At 42.2% G+C, this 17,446-nt stretch overlaps 1 long non-coding RNA gene across 1 annotated transcript; it reads right to left on the bottom strand.

Annotated features, from left to right (window-relative positions):
- Positions 1-1,846: 1,846 nt before the first annotated feature.
- LOC149127901 (uncharacterized) lies at positions 1,847-15,621 on the bottom strand. The gene is made up of 3 exons (XR_016230080.1): positions 15,506-15,621; positions 5,079-5,244; positions 1,847-2,093 (listed from the first exon to the last, which is right to left on the bottom strand). It is a non-coding gene; the product is annotated as an uncharacterized LOC149127901 (long non-coding RNA).
- Between the last annotated feature and the right edge of the window lie 1,825 nt (positions 15,622-17,446).

The raw sequence follows: 17,446 nt of genomic DNA, 5'->3' as shown, positions 1-17,446 counted from the left end.
GTGAGGGAAGTACAGAAGCAGAGAGATGCTCGCTCTTCAGAGTTCAGAGCTGTCTTAGTCAACTACAGGTGTAGCAGCTACTCAGTACAAAACAAGACAAAACGTGCGTGCACACACACACACACAAACCCACTGCTCATGCTGAAACTGGTGCTTGTGAAATTTGTAAAGCACTTTTGGAAGGCACAGCTTCTTCTCATGAACGGTTTGCAATAACCACATGAAAAGGAAACACTATAAACTGACCCTTAGGAACTTCGTTTACAAAGATCACCCACTAGGAAACAGAGGAAAAGAAAATGTAAGTTGGGCCCAGCACTGTACATAGTAGGCTAAGCCTCTGCCTGCAGGACCAGCATCCCATATGGGTGCCATTTCATGTCCTGGTTGCTCCTCTTCTGATCCAGCTCCCTGCTATGGCCTAGGAAATCAGTGGAAGTTGGCCCAAGTACCTGGGCCCCTACACCCGCATGGGAGACCCAGAAGAAGCTCCTGGCTCCTGGCTTCAGATTAGCCCAGCTCCAGCCATTGCGGCCATTTTACGGAGTGAACCTGAGGATGGAAGATCTTTCTCTCTGTCTCTCTTTGTCTGTAACTCTGCTTCTCAAATAAATAAATAAAATCTTTTTTTTTTTTTTTTTTTTTACAAAAAGAAAGATGTCAGTATGTGATAAAATAGGGGAATGGGGAAGGGTTCCCACTAAGCTGACTGGTCTTTTTTCTGTAGAGGAAAGTCCTTGTGAGTGTAGGGCAGGTACTGGTCTCTGTTCCCCCAGTGAGTCCTCTCACTCACTGTAAAACGTCAGAGGGCCTTCAAGACCTCCACGATCCTATCCCAGCTTCCCTCTCTGACCTCTCACAACCATAGTCCTCTTGCCAACGTGGCTGCAGATAAACTGATATTCGTTGGTGCCCATTAAACATTCTTGGCTCCTATGTAGGGGGTCTAGATATACGCATGGGTGCTTCTGCCAGCCAGGTACCTGTGTAAGACGGATTTGCTCTGCCCCTGGGGTTTGACAGCTCCTTCTTGGTCTTGGAAGGAGTCTGGGTATCTGGATGCAGCACTTCCACAGAGATAGCCTTGGGATTGTGGATGAGACATTTGGAATTCAAAGTAAGGACCCACAGGGCTTTGCTGCTCTCCAGCCCCCTGTGCTCAAGGACAGAGGAGGAAGCAGATCCCCATTGACAACTGTCAGTTGGAGGAGACGAGGGCAATGGCAGGTGAGTAGCTGGGGGAACGCCTCCTGATCATGCACTCTTGGTGCAAAGTTAGACTTCTTCCTATTATTCCCAGCGATAGAACTAACACATCAAGTACCATTATATTCTTACATATGTAAATTACAGCTCTGAAATATATGTGGATGCTGGTTTGATTTCCATTCTATGATAAAGAATTGCCTTGGTGTATGGGGGGGGGGTGATTTAGACTGTGCCTGGCATCTAAGAGGTCCTCGCTCAATGTAGACCCAACCCCTCCTCCTCTGACATAGTTTTAGGCTGTGTGCCAAAACTGTCCTTGAGCTTAAACTCTGGAGTCCAATTGCCTTAAATTCCAAGTCTCCCCAAAACTCTGTGCACTTGAACAGTTATTGAAATTCCTTTTGCCCATTTCCTTATTTCCAGAACACGGGTAACCTTAGCAATGGAGTCGTAGTGAGGAAGAAATATAAACGTTGGGAGACAGTCTATGTCAATTTACTAATTAGGACCTGACCTGAAGGAGCAGGGGCACGTATCTTATAGATATTTTGAGAATATTTAAAATGTCTTTAGGCTCACTTCTTTTTTTTTTTTTTTAATAAAGTTGTTGCTTAATACACGCCAGGGTGATCTGAGTTAGCATTCAATATCCCAACCCGACAACACAAAAGTAACACCTCACGCTTTACTGTGGTCTTTGGTGTATCACAGGGAATTAGCAAATGAGGATTTGCCAAGAGTGATGATTTCTTAAGCGGAAGTGTGGGTGAGGATCAGAGCCTTTGCTGGATCACACAGTCAGTGACGCGATGCCCTCAGTTCACCTTTAGCTGTAGGACTCCATGATGCTGTTGGTGTTGTGAACGCTCTCTTCTGATGTTGATCTGCATAAAAGAGAGCACTGTTTGTTTCTTAGGGTTACAGAAAAGGAAACACAGCTAATTTGCATTAATTTATCAGTGAATATGTATCAATATTTCTGTTTGTCTTTTTTTCTCAGGTTGGCCTAACGTTGAAAGATTTTAAGCGTTTGGAGGGAAAATTCACTAAAATCAATCCTGGTTAACAAACTCCCTTTCTTGCCTACCTTGAAAACAGGATGAAATATTATCATATCTTTGTTTTTCAAAATTTATTTATTTATTAGAGAGACAGAGTTACGGGGTGGGAGGGAGACAGAAAGAGACATCTTCCGTCCTCTGATTCACTCTCAAAATGGCTGTAATGGCCAGAGCTGGGATGATTTGAAGCCAGGAGCCAAAAGCTTTTGCGGGTCTCCCACGTGGGTGCAGGGGCCCAAGGACTTGGACCATCCTCTACTGCTTTCCTAGGCCACACAGAGAGCTGGATCAGAAGTGGAGCAGCTGGGGCTCGAATCAGTGCCTGTATGGGATGCCAGCACTGCAAATGGTGGCTTAACTTCTACACCACAGTGCTGGTCCCGAAATAGTATCATATCTAGCCTAATTCCCAAGTAAAAAAGATACTTTGCATATACACCTTAAAATTCTTCAATTACCGCCTATCTAATAATATTTCACTAAAGTAGCTCTGTAAACATTTAGATAACAATTCACTTTCCCCAATGAGGTCCTTAAGCTGGCAGCTAAATCTTCCAGCTACATTTAGTCACATCTGTGCTATTTAGACAGCCTGCATGTTTGCTTTGCAAGACCACTGTACACCACAGCTAATGTTGAAACCGAGGGTCATGGCTTTCAGATCACTACTACGTGACATCAACTACATGACGTCCTTGGCCACAGATGACGAGCACAGGTTTGAACCCCTTACTAGTACTCACAAACCCCTCCTGGGCTGGCCCTGTGGCGCAGTAGGCTAAGCCTCTCTCTGCGACACTGACAACCTCTGTGAGGGTCCATCCCTGCTGGGGCTTCTCCATTTCTGATCCAGCTCCCTGCTAATCTGCTTGTGACAGTTGCTGAAGCCGGCCCAAGGACTTGGGCCCCTGCACCCACAGGGGAGACCTGGATGGAGTTCCAGGGTCCTGGCTTCAGCCTGGCCCAGCCCTGGCCTTTGCAGCCATCTTGGGAGTGAACCAGGGAATGGGAGATGTGTCTCCGGTCCCACCGTCCCCCAACTCTGCCTTTCAAATAAATAAATATTTAAAAAAGACCCCTCTCTTTATCTGGCTCTACCTCTCTCTATAACTCTGTCTTAAATAAATAAAAGAAATCTTAAAAAAAAAAAAGACATCTTTGATAACAAAGAACAGATGCTTGAAGGAAATATCATAATAAGGGGTCGTGTGTTACAAATGACGAATCAGTCTTTGGGATTGAAATCGTCTCTTCCTGGATCTGCCCATTCCCTCAACCATGACTGCTCTGTGTGCACTTGGCTCAGCACATCTATGCCAAACATTTTAGACTAGTTTTCAGTGAAAACACCAGTCCTCTACCCACAACCAATCTCGCTCAGTGCATATTCTCTGGGGACAAAAGTGAACAGCTGTGCAAAAGGCACCTAAATTCAGCCAGAGTTTCGGATGGATTTTTTTAAAAAGACTTTATGTATGTATTTGAGAGGTAGAATTACAGAGAGTAAGAGGGAGAGACAGAGAGAAGTCTTCATCCTCTGGTTCACTCCACAAATGGCCACAAGGCCGGAGCTGTGCTGATCCGAAGCCAGGAGCCAGGAGCTTCTTCCAGTTCCTCCATGCCAGTGCAGGGGCCCAAGGACTACTTTCTCAGGCCATAGCAGAGAGCTGGATTGGAAGTGGAGCAGGCAGGACTTGAACCAGCACCCATATGGGATGCTGGTGCTGCAGACCAGGGCTTTAATCTGCTGCGGCAAAACGCCAGCCCGCCAAGATGTCTTAAATAAGAACATCAGAAAGACTTATCCCAGCTACTTTTCAATTAAGTCCATCAAAACTGATTTGATTATATAAACATCTTTATAAATAATAAGACATTAACCTGAATTTAACTACGTGCCGCAGGCTTTTTATTATCTTAACTAATTTTATGAATCGAGGTATTGATGGAAATGTTAATCACGATTTTGTTTCCATCAGCATTTACGGGAAACAGAAAGTCATTTTTCTTGTGCATGGAGTGAGGCCCACTTCTTTGTCTTTATTTCTGCATCCTTATTTCCCTAAGTATTCCCTGGGCAAACTGTGATTAGCATTGGTGTTATGGAGAAGGAAACAGCTGTGCACCACATGGGAAACTCGCACGAAGCTCCTGGCTCCTGGCTAGGGCCTAGCTCAGGTTTGGCCATTGCAGCCATCTGGGGAGGGACCAGTAGATGGAAGATTCTCTCTCTCTGTCTCTCAGTGTGTGTCTCCCCCATCTCTTTCTGTAACTCTTTCAAGTACATAAATAAATCTTCAAAAAAACAAGAACAAAAACAAAAAAACAAAAAAAGGAAAGAGCTGAGCAGTTCCTTAATTTTAAATCCATGAACAGCATTGATTGTTAAAATGGAGGCTATCACGCTTTTCCCTCCCTCAGTCCATGCCTGCTCCTATTTTTCCTACTGTCTACCATCTGCGTGTTCTGATCACAGCATTTGCTTCCCTGACTGTGTCTGTTCGCCTCCCGAGCACAGGTGGGTGTCAGGGCAGTGGCAGTGGTGTTGCCTGGGAAGTCAACAGAACCTCCTAAAACAATTTCAGCCAATGTGGCTGCTCCCACAAAGGCCCCAGGACTTCTTGAGCCGCCACAATTGCTCCTGTGAACATGAGGGATACCCAGGTGCCTGAAGTCTGGGACTTTCTTATTCAGTTCTTCTAAAAATTCACCCTATACCTCCTGGAATCCCTATATGTGAGATCCTGAATTCTGTTTCCATTCTTCCCATAATACGTTTTAAAATTAAACATAAAAATGTTTACCTACCCTTCACTTAAAGTGTTTGTTCTGAGCAAAAATTCCTTCATTTTATCCCATTTTAAAGCAACGATGCCAGTCATCATGAGGAGAGGTAGAAAAACGTAGAGACTGATCAAAAGGCCATTTTTTTTAGGAGCACTTTGTCTTGTTAGGGTCCAGGGCAGGTTTTTACCTGTAATCATGAATGTATCCATCACCTTCCGGAAAAATGCATTCAAAGTACAATAATTTGGATTTTAAAAATTTTGGGTTCAAGTATTACACACTAAGAATGAATTTTTTTTAATTTAAAAGCTTTTTCTGTGATTGTAGCCCAAATTGCATTACACGTCAATGCATGCACATATCGCTGAGAATACAGTCATTAACAGTATGTAGCATCCGTTCCTTACTTATGTGATAAAATATTAGTCTCTTTTATTCTATCATTTCCCTTCTGTACCCTGCTACTTTGAACACATTAATATTGCCTAAAACAGTTTTTAAATTTTAATAAAGAGCATTTTTTGAGATTTATTTGAAAGGCAGAATGCTGAGAGAGAGAGAGAGAGAGAGAGATATCTTTCATCTGCTGGTTCTTGCAAATGGCTACAAAAACCTGGGCTGGGACAAGCTGAGGTCAGCAGCCCAGAGCACCACTCTGGTCTCCCACATGCGTGGCAGGGACCCAGGTACTTGGTCATCCTCTGCTGCTTTCCCAGTTGTAAGAGCAGGGAGCTGGGTCAGAACCCGTGCCCATGTGGGATGCCGCCATCACAGGCAGCTGCTTAACCCACTTATGTTACAGCACTGGTCCCAAACACAGGTTTAAAAAATGCCTCACCCACTTGAAGAGGTCATCACTTTTTAAGAACCCCTTCACCAAAAATACAACAGAGCAGGGGGATTTCAAAAATTTGACCATGGGGCTGGCTCAATGGTTAAGATGCCACTTGTGACCCAGTCTTCCCATATGGGTGCCAGTTCATGTCAGTACCGCTCCACCTCTCGTCCAGTTCCCTACTAACGTAGCTGGGAAAGCAGGAGAGGATTACCCAAGTACTTGGGCAGCTGCATCAGTGTTGCAGACCTGGATGGTGTTCTGGGCTCCTAGTTTTGGACTGGCCCAGTCCTGGCTGTTGTGGCCTTTTGGGGAGTGAACCAGTGGATGGAAGGTTTCTCTCAGTTTCTACCTGTCTCTGCAACTGTGCCTTTCAAATAAATAAATAAATCTTTTGAAATGGACTTAAATTTTTTTAACTGATTGGGAGATTCCATTATTCAAAGACAGAAAGACTATACTTCCTGTTCTAGTCACGATGAAATGCTTGCATTAAATGATGCCACCTGTGTCCTCTTACAATGATTACCCTAGAATTGTACCTATGAAATTCAGATAATCTGTTCTCTTTACATTGATACAAATTTAAAAAGAGAAGAGAAAAGAAAAATGAATCAAATTTTAGCAATTTGAAAAAAAAAAAGAAAATATAACTCAGGGTAAAAACATGAGGGAAATGATTTCTACAATTCCAGGAAAGTGAACACGACCATTTCGGAAGGAAGGACAGAGAACACATGAGGCTCACTCTATTGTAATTTACCTAGGATGAGTTGCCGACCTCAGTACAAAAAGAATCTCAGCACAGACCACTGAGCTGAGGAAGCAGAAGACTGTGGTCACTGCAACTTAAATGGCTGGACTCCTTAGGTTACAGCAACGCAGACAGAGTTGCTTGGTAGATTATGGAACCCAGAAGTGTGTATGTGTGTGTGTGTGTATGTGCATGTGTGTGCATGCGTGTGTACATCCGAGGACTGCTCAGTAGAGAGGCAAGGCATGTAAACACAACAGGAGACAACCTGAGGTGACATCCACTCATACTTAGCAGATAATTTAATGGGGATGTTGGAGTTTGACCACTGCTGGGAAAAGACCACTAACAAGGTTTCTCCACAAACTCATTGCCACAAATTGCCTGCATTTCGTTGTGCTCATCCCAGTAGATGTGAAAAGGTGCTTCACTGTGGTTTTATTTAAATTTGTCCAGGACATTGAACACATTTCATGGGATTACTGGCCAAGTGTCCATCTTCTGTGAAGATGTGATTATTTAAATCCCTTCCCATTATTTTCTTTTAAAAGAATATTTATTTTAGGCCGGTGCTGTGGCTCAATAGGCTAATTCTCCGCCTTGCGGTGCCAGCACACCGGGTTCTAGTCCCGGTCGGGGCGCCAGATTCTGTCCCGGTTGCCCCTCTTCCAGGCCAGCTCTCTGCTGTGGCCAGGGAGTGCAGTGGAGGATGGCCCAAGTGCTTGGGCCCTGCACCCGCATGGGAGACCAGGAGAAGCACCTGGCTCCTGGCTTCGGATCAGCGCCATGTGCCGGCTGCAGCACGCCGGCCGTGGTGGCCATTGGAGGGCGAACCAACGGCAAAAGGAAGACCTTTCTCTCTCTCTCTCACTGTCCACTCTGTCTGTCAAAAAAAAAAAAAAAATTTATTTTAAAACCAGAGAGCAAGGGCAGGGAGAGAATCTCATCTGCGGTTTACTCCCCAGATACCTGAAATGGTTGGGACTAGGCCAGTCTGAAGCTGGAAATCAGGAATGCAACCAGGTTTTCCATATGGGTAGTAGGGACCCAACTAGATGACCTATCACCTGCTGCCTCCCAGGGTCTGCATTGCTAGGAAGCTTCAATTAGGAGTGAAAGCAGGACTGTAGAGACATGAGTGTTGCAGGTGCTAGAATATAGGTCTGACCCACTACTTTCCATTTTTAATTGAGTTGACTTTTGATTATTTACTTAGAATTTTTTTTTTAATATGTGCTGGATCCAGTTCCCACATTGGACATCCTATTTGCAAATATTTTCTCCCTTGTTGTAATTTGCCTTTCACTTCTTGATTTGTAAAATTTGCACTGCAAAAGTTTCTAATTTTGTTAAAGTTGAATTCATCTACTGTTTTCTTATCTCACCCTTGTCTTAGTCTCTTCTATACATGACCTATGCTCAGTCCACAAAATTGTGTTCTTCTAACAATTTTTAGAGCTTTAGATACTGAATTTCGATCCATTTTCAGTTACTTTTTGAGAATGGTGTGCTGTAGAGATCCATCTTCTTTCTTTTGCCTGTGGATACCCAGTTGTCTCCACAAATTTTGTCAAAAGACCATTCTTTGTCCCCTCAAAATTGTTTTTAATGCTTATTTACACTCTTGTGGAATTGTGATTTTTCTGCTTTCACTTGTTGAATATCATGGTTAGTGGTACATTAATCCTATGAATATAGAGTGGGCTGAACTAAAGTTTTCACAAAAATTAAAGAAAAAGAAAGAAAGGAAAGAGGGAGAAGAGGTTGGGAGATAGCGAGGGTGGGAAGCATGGTTGTCTTCTTAGAATTGTACCTATGGGATAAATGAAATCTGTTCTCATTGTATCAATAACAGTTAAAAATTAAAAAGAAAAAATACTTAATCCTAAGAGTTCCCATTTCTTATAAAAATTAATTGCTAGTGTGTTATGGACTTACATGCAAAGCATAAACCTATCACTTTCAGTATAACAGCAGAAAATCTTCAACTGCTAGGACAAAGAGTACATAAACTTGAACACAAAGCAGTATTTGATATGGAAATAAAGTGGAAAGTTCAAATTACAAACAAAAACTCTTGGTCACAGACTTGGACAAAATATGTACAAATGACACATCCAACAAAGTTATGTACTACAGGAAATCTCTTAAAACTCAACATTAAAAAAACACAAATGTCATCAACTCAATTAGGAAGTAACATAAGATCTGAGCACATAAGAGCACTAAAGTGCTCTTACAGCCAAATAAACACTGTAAAAATGCTTAACAATAATATTATGCACAGGAAAATGAACTCTATAACTGCAGTGAGATATCAATACACAGCTATCAGAATGAACAAATTTATAAAAAAGAGGAAGGAGGAAAGAAAATGAAAAAAAGTTGTGCCATGGATTGGTAGTAAAAATGCAAAAAAAAAAAAAAAAGGACCATACATATATTATGGGTGCCAGTGTCAAACGGTACAGACACTAGAAACTGATCATTGCTTTACAAACAATAATCAGCTTAAAAATATGACCTAGTAATTTTAGTTATGGCCACACATCATAAAGAATTAAAATATAAGTTTCAAGTACAATCTTCTGTATGAATAGTCATCCCAGACTTAGTCATAATAGATAAAAACTGATAGCCATCCAAATGTCCTTCACAGTGTGAACAGTTAACAAATTACAATGTACTTATGCAAAACAAAAATGAATGAATGTGGCCGGCGCACTAGGCTAATCCTCCACCTTGTGGCACCCGCACACCGGGTTCTAGTCCCGGTCGGGGTGCTGGATTCTGTCCTGGTTGCCCCTCTTCCAGGCCAGCTCTCTGCTGTGGCCAGGGAGTACAGTGGAGGATGGCCCAAGTGCTTGGGCCCTGCACCCCATGGGAGACCAGGAGAAGTACCTGGCTCCTGGCTTCGGATCAGCGCCAGCTGCGGCGGCCATTGGAGGGTGAACCAATGGCAAAGGAAAACCTTTCTCTCTGTCTCTCTCTCTCACTGTCCACTCTGTCTGTCAAAAAATTAAAACAAAAATGAATGAATGCTGATAATGTAATGACTTATATGTAGGTTACAGAAATTCTGCTGAGTGTCTGTGGGAGCTCAGCTTACAGAAAAACTCTATAATTCTATTTATATAAGATTCATGAGATCACACAATTGAAGAAATGAAGAACAATTTAGTGGTTGCCAGGAGTTGGCAAAAAGGAAAAATGAGTCAATGTATTTACAAAGTGGTAATTGTAGGCACCCGTGGAGTGGTCGCACAGTTGCATATCATGATTGCGGTGGCGGTGACGTGAGTCTGAACATGACAAAATTGCATAAAACACGTACACCCATGCACACGCACACAGATGAGTGCATACATAGTGGTGAAATCTGATTAAGGTCTATGTATTTTCTCGGTATCTCTTTCCTAGATGGGATATTACAGGACAGACTTGCAACGTTTTGCCATTGGTGGAGGCTGGGTGAAGATTGTATAGGATTTCTGTCTATGGGCCTTTGTAACACTTTGTGAATCCATAATTACTTTGACATAAAAGGTTAAAATAAAAGCCCTAATAGGATATCACTGGGCATCTAAAGCTTTGCAAAGTGAAGCTCAAGCCCAACAAAACCAAAACTGACAATATTGTGTGATGGTGGATGTGTGGACTGACTGCAAAGTCACTGCTAATAACGAAACAAAGGTAACACACAGGCAATTTGAAAAATAGTTTAGCTTTTCCTTAGACAATTCAAAATGAGACAGCACTCTCCTTCTTGGGCATTTATCCACAAAACTTATAGATACGCTAAGGCCCGTGTGCATGTTTATAGTAGGCTTATTCACTACGGTGAAAACCTAGCAACAACTCAAATATCTTTCCGTGAGTGACTGGATAGGTGAGGTATAAGACACACTTTCGTTGGAAGGCTTCTAGCAACAACACAGAGTTAAGGACTGGCAGAGTGATGGGGATGACGTGGGTGACAGATCTATTCTGCATCAGGATCACTGTGGTAGAAATGTGAGTCTGTCCATGTTTCAATAGCTGTGGAATTCTATTCCAAAGAGTGAATGCTGCTGTGTACAAATTATTGGAAATGTAATGTGTTTAACAAAAAGTAAGAATAAAAAACGGGCAGGCATTGTGGTGCAAAGAGTAAGTCTCTGCCTGTGATCCCAAAATCCCAAATAGGTACCTGTGTGGACCCGGCTGCCCTGCTTCTCATCCAGCTCCCTGCCAATGTGCCTGGGAAGGCAGCTGAAATTGGCCCAAGAGTTTGAGCCTTTGCCAGCCAGATGGAAGATCCTGGCTCCTGGATTTGGCTTTATCCAGCCACTGCTGATAAGACCATTTGAGGAGTAAACCAGTGGAAGGAAGATTCCTCTCTCTCTCTCTCTCTCTCTCACACACACACACACACAATCTATTCTCTGTAACTGCCTTTCAAATAAATAAATAAATATTTTAAAAAGAAACCAAAAGCTAAGAATTTTTTCAAGCTCATCCCAAAATATCTGCAAGTCTTCATTTAAGACTATAAGCAAATCCATGCAGACTAAACTAAAAAGAAAATCACACTTTGGTAAATCATAGTGGCACTGAAAAACCAAAGATGTAATATAAGATGCACTAAGACAAAGAAAAAAAGAATAAAAAAATACGTCTGAGTCACTGTCTCTGGCCTCTGCTGTGGAATGAGGATGGTTGCCCAGAGGCAGAACTGCAGCCTTGCCCATCCCTTCCCCCTGGGCCAGTGCTTTCAGCTGTCTTGGCCAGGGACTGAGAACAGGTGCTGAGAGTGAGGACCGTTGTTTCACCCACCTCTTTTTGCTTTTTCGTTGACACTGTCGGGGATTGAGAGTGGGTAGCAGTAGGAGAGTGCTGTGATCCCACTTACCACCGCAAGCAGCTGCGTTTGTCCCTCTGCTAGGATTCCTCTCCCTAGCCCCAGGCCAACTGTTCCTGTGCCCATCCTGCCCGTGGAACGGAGGAGCATGATAGCTATCCACCTTGGCACTGGGGCTGCTTGGGGCTGCTGTTGCACATTGCATAAGAAATAATGCTGTCACCTTCATTACCAGAATGTCCTCACAGTGGACATCCCTCTCATTCAGCATCGTGTGCACAGCATTCTGAGACATGCTCACATGACTGCTGGGAACTGTGTGTCTCCCTGGTTGTCATGTCAGGCCCTGGATATAGCCAAAGAAATGATAGAAAAACTAGACTGTGGAATCCAAATGAAGTCAGACACTACACGGACTACCACACCAACACGTCACCTCACATATCCAAGAGAAAGCAGATTGCCAGGAGAGAGAGAGAGAGAGAGAGAGAGAGAGAGAACTGATCTGCCACATGGGCAGATCTTGAGATAGGGTCTCAAGTAGCAGAACATAGCACGGTAACATTATGCCTCCAAAGAAACCCAATAACTTTCTGTAAACGAATACCAAAGAAAAAGATATCAATGACATACTTGATACAGAATTCAAAAGAGTGAGTACAAGGATGTTTGAGGAGATAGATGATAGTACAGAAAGATACTTAAAAGGAAACCATAAGAAAAATATGTGGTGTAAATGGCAAATTCATCAAAGAGATAGAGATCTTGAAAAAAACTAATCAGAAATGTTGGAAATGAAGAACTCAATAAATCAAATTGAAAAACAAAATCAGTTCAAAGCCTCTAACAAGATACATGATCAAACATGAAAAAGATATCTGAAATTCAAGCTAAGTCACTTGAAACATCACAGTGAGACAAAAAAAAAAAAAAAAAAAACAAAAAAACAGTAAAAATGAAAGAGATGAAGACAACCTGAAAACAGGTGACCTTGGGCATGGTTAAATGAAGAAATATTTGAGATGTGGAAATCCCGGAAAGATGAGAGAGCAGTGATGGCACAAAGAATCCGTTCAATCAAATAGCTGGAAACTCCCCTAATCTGGAAAAGATACATTTGCTCAAACACAGGAGGCTCACAGGATCCCAAATAAACATGATGAGAAAAAGTCTTCACCACAACACATTAATGTGCAACTCTCAAAAATTCAGGACACAGAAAAAATTTTAAAATCCTCAACAGAAAAGTGCCTAGTCACTATTAAGCAGAGCATTATTAAAATAACAGCAGGGATTTTTTTAAAAATATTTATTTGAAAGGCAGAGTTACAGAGGCAGAAAGAGAGAGAGAGAGAGGTTGTCCATCCACTGGTTCACTCCCCAAGGGGCTGCAACAACCAGTGCTGGGCTGATCTGAAGCCAGGAGCTTCTTCATGGTCTATCACATGGGTGCAGGGGCCCAAGGATCTGGGCTATCTTCTACTGCTTTCCCAGACCATAGCTTGATCGGAAGTTGAGCAGCCCAAGTGGGATGCCGGCAGTGAGGCAGCAGCTTTACCTGCCCATGCCACTGTGCTGGTCCCTAACAGCAGGCTTTTAGAAATCTTGCAGAGGTCTGGAAGGAGTAGAATGATACAGCCATGGTTATTCAAGAAAGCAAATGCAAATCCAGACTACTTTACCTGGACAAGTTATCTTTTGCAAATGAAGGGGAACAAAGATATTACAAGGAAAGCAAAATTTGGAGAAATCAAACACCACGAGACTGGTTTAACCGAAGATGTTAAAAGGGTCCTGCAGTCAAATATGTGAAATTATAATAACCACTTGGAAGAAGCAACAGATACTCAAAACAATAAACCACTTTTAAATGACAGTTCTACATCTTACTTATCTATTATAATTCTGGATGTAAACAGCCTCAATGAATCAATGTTAAGTAGACTGAATAAAGGAGCCGGGACCCAGAAATCTACTTGCCGAGCAGTGACTTTGTTCAGCTGTGTAGACGCCAACAGGCTGAAAGCAAAGGAACTTACAAAAGGATCCTCCAAAAGACAGTGTGAGCAGCTATTGCACAATGTCACAGATTAGACTGTGTGTCAAGACTGTGCAAGACAGACGAACACAGCGTCGGCTCCACGAGATCAGCTCACAGTTGTAGACGCATGTACCATTACCACAGCACTTAGTATAGACACCCAATATTAGATATAGAGATATATAGAGATAGATAGATAGATAGAGATAGATAGATAGAGGTAGACAGCACAGCCAGTAAGAAATGGGGAAATTTAATATCCCAGTTTCAAAAATGAATAGGTCACCAAAACAGAAAGTCAACAAGTAAACAATGGGTGTAGGCTTTATGTCTGCCCTAATGGACCTAACAGGAATTACAGAACGTTTTATCCAACAGCAACATAATACTTATTTCTATTCTATGGCACAAAGAACATTGCCAGGATTGATTCTACATTTGGTCATGAAGCATGTCTTAAAAATTTATGAAGACAAAAATAATTCCAACTCTCTTTTATAAACAAAGCAGCACAAAACTACAATTCATTAGCAGGAGGGACCTTGAAAACTTGATGCAAGACATAGAAATCATGTCTTGCATAATTGCTCCCCAAGAATCAGCTAGTCAATGAAAACAGAGGAAACAACAAATTTCTTGAAACCAATGATAATGAAAACACAACATACTAAAACTTAAGGGATGCAGCAAAAGCTGTTCTCAGGGGGAAGTTATGCCAATCAAAACGTGTATCATAAAGGAAGAGTGGCCTCAAATAAGCAATTTTATATTTATATCAAGGAAATAGGAAAGCAAGAAAAAACTAAAGAAAAAGTTAATAGAAGACAGGAAATTACAAAGATCAGAACAGAAAGACACAAAAATACAAAAGAACAGCAAAACAATACCTTAAATTTCTGACAAAGATATAAAGTGGGCAAATCGTTCTTTAGACTAAGATGAAAGAACAGAGACCCAAATAAATAAAACGATAAATGAAGAAAGAGACATTATTTTACGTCACAAAATGATCCTGGCAGAACATTATGAACAATAAGTTATATGCCAAAAAGGTATTTTTCAACCACATAAATGATATCCAAATATGTAAGGAACTGAAACAAGCCAAAACAAAACGGAACACAATCAGGTAGTGTGATTAAAAAATGAGCAAACAGCCTTAACAGACATATCCCAAAAGAAAGCTAACCAATATACAATAAACACATGAAGACATGGTCTGCATTTTTGATCACCAGGGAGACAAAAATCAGAAGGTGAGTGACATACCACTTCACTTGAGTTTGGATGGCTATTGTCAGAAAATCAAATGATAACAAGTGGTGGTGAGGGTGTGGGAAAAAGGGGCCTTGACACACAGTTGGGGAAGGTAAATTGCTATATCCATTGCATGGCCATGTCTCAACAAAGCAAAAATAGAATTACTGTGGGTTTCAGCATGCCCACTACTTGGTAAGTATCAGAGGAAATTAAGTCAGTTCATAAGGCTTCTGCACATCCATATGTATCACAGCATTGTTTGCAATTAACCAAGATATGGAGTCTACCCCGGTGTCCATTAGCAGATGGATGGATAGAGAAAATGGCTTGTATATACACAGTGGAATACCATTCATCATCCTTAGGAAAGGATGAAATCCCATTTTTTTTTAAGATTTATTTATTTATTCATTTGGAAGTCAGAGTTACACAGAGACAGAAGAAGAGGCTGAGAGAGAGGTCTTCCATCCACTTGGGTCTCTGAACCTGCGTGGGAAGACCCAGAGGAAGCTCCTGGCTCCTGGCTTTGGATCAGTGCAGCTCTGGCCATGCGGCCAACTGGGGAATGAAACAGTGGATGGAAGAGCTCTCTCTCTCTCTCTCTTTCTGCCCCTGCCTCTCTGTAACTCTACCTTTCAAATAAATAAATAAATAAATAAATAATTTTTTTTAAAAAAGAAGCACAATAGTGTTGGAACAGAATCACCTAGAGACTCACTTGCCGGGAGCCAAAACCCATCATCGGTACTTCCACCTGGCGAAAATGCAACTCTCTCACAATTAGGAGGTGCAAATCCAGGATCACAATGACAGTTGAGTCTTTCATTGCAAATCTAAAACCAAAAGAAGAAGAATAGCTACACATGCAACATAAAAACAAATGCTTGTTAGAGAATGCAAGTTGTTAAAATACTGTGACTTCATATAGAAATGGTAAGTTAATACAGAAATGGTTTCAAATGAAAAGTAATATGACAAGTGCGAATGCAGTGTCTTCTCAGATATCCTGGACACTCAGATATCCTAACCACTAGGCTGTTTGGCCTAGTGGTTATGATACTGGTAGCGACATGTGCACCTTACATAGTGATTGGGATTCACAGGTGCCCCCAGCTCCTGATTCCATCTTCCTGCTAATCAAAGCCCTGGAAGGCAGCAACAATGGCTCCCGTCCTTGGGGTCTAGCTGCCCACATTCCAGGCTGCCTGTTCCAGCGTGGCCCATCCCTGACTGTTGTGGGCATTTGAGATGGGCACTCTTGCTATCAATCTGTTTCTTTTTTTCTGTCTCACTTCCTGATTCTTTTATTTTATTTTATTCTACTTATTTATTTTTATTTATTTTTTTGACAGGCAGAGTTAGTGAGAAAGAGAAAGAGAGACAGAGAGAAAAGTCTTCCTTTTTCTGTTGGTTCACCCCCAAAGTGGCTGCTACGGCCAGCGCGCTATGCCGATCTGAAGCCAGGAGCCAGGTGCTTCTCCTGGTCTCCCATGGGGTGCAGGGCCCAAGGACTTGGGCCATCCTCCACTGCACTCCCAGGCCACAGCAGAGAGCTGGCCTGGAAGAGGAGCAACTGGGACAGAATCCGGCGCCCCGACCGGGACTAGAACCCGGTGTGCCGGCGCCGCAGGCGGAGGATTAGCCAAGTGAGCAGCGGCGCTGGCCTCCCTCATTGTTAAGTGAACAAATAAATAAGTAAAAATTCACAAGTGTCTAGGTAGAACATGATTAGCTCCAACTTTACAATGAACGGGGGCCAAAAACTAAAGGTAGAAAGAAGCCTGAATAATCAGATACAGGTAGCCAAAATGTAAACGGAAAGTTAGCAAATATCTGCAAATGTGATCACTGAGTGAATACAGAGAACCGTCGGTGGCAGAAAGAAGTAAAGTCACACAGCAGTAAATACGAAAGGAAAGAGAGAGCAACGAAACTAGAAACAGCAGTGTATGCGAGTGCTTTTGTGGAAAACGTCCCTTCATCCTGAATTGCTGTGTAACCCACGGAAGCGCCCATGCAGCAGAAGTCACTGGGACGCACACTGAAGCCAACGGCACGATGGCAAGCACCGAGTTTACAGAGGCTCCGTAATCAGCAGAGGATTTGCTGATGCCACACAGCAGAAAGGCAAGTGGCCAACACGAACACACCTTCTTCAGAGCTGTGTCATCGGTTCCTACGTGAATGCCAGTTATCACTGCAGTGAGCATGTTAAAAGAAGCCAGAATGAGGGGAGATTCTCATTGTCTGATATGACAGGTGGGAGGAAAAAGCTGAAGTTGTGTTTCTTAAAGAATCTAAACCTGAGACTCTTCAAACCCTGATTTCTTTACTCCTCCCTGGCTCCCATCCTCCCTACCTTTTCCTTTCTTATTTTTCTTTTAATTTTTTTGCAATGGCTTACTATTCAAATAGAATGTATTACTGAAATTTAAGAAAGCAGATCAATGTACCAGGGGGTTTACATAGCAATGTCTCTTGTATGATTATTGGAAATGGTTAAAATTTAACATTATTTCAAAGGCTAAAAGTAAATAAGTTTTCATAGAAGATTCATACTGGCACATAAATTTAATGTGTCAGAAGATGCAACAGATCTGAGTGGACAGGAAATTCTGACCCCATAACCTACTAGATTGTATACATATGTATAATATGA

The sequence above is a fragment of the Oryctolagus cuniculus genome, chromosome 2 (assembly GCF_051225735.1).
Source record: "Oryctolagus cuniculus isolate XC-2025 breed Fujian yellow rabbit chromosome 2, ASM5122573v1, whole genome shotgun sequence".
Lineage (NCBI taxonomy): Eukaryota > Metazoa > Chordata > Mammalia > Lagomorpha > Leporidae > Oryctolagus > Oryctolagus cuniculus.
Note: the sequence above shows the minus strand (reverse complement) of the source record. Positions and strands in the feature narration are given on the sequence as shown.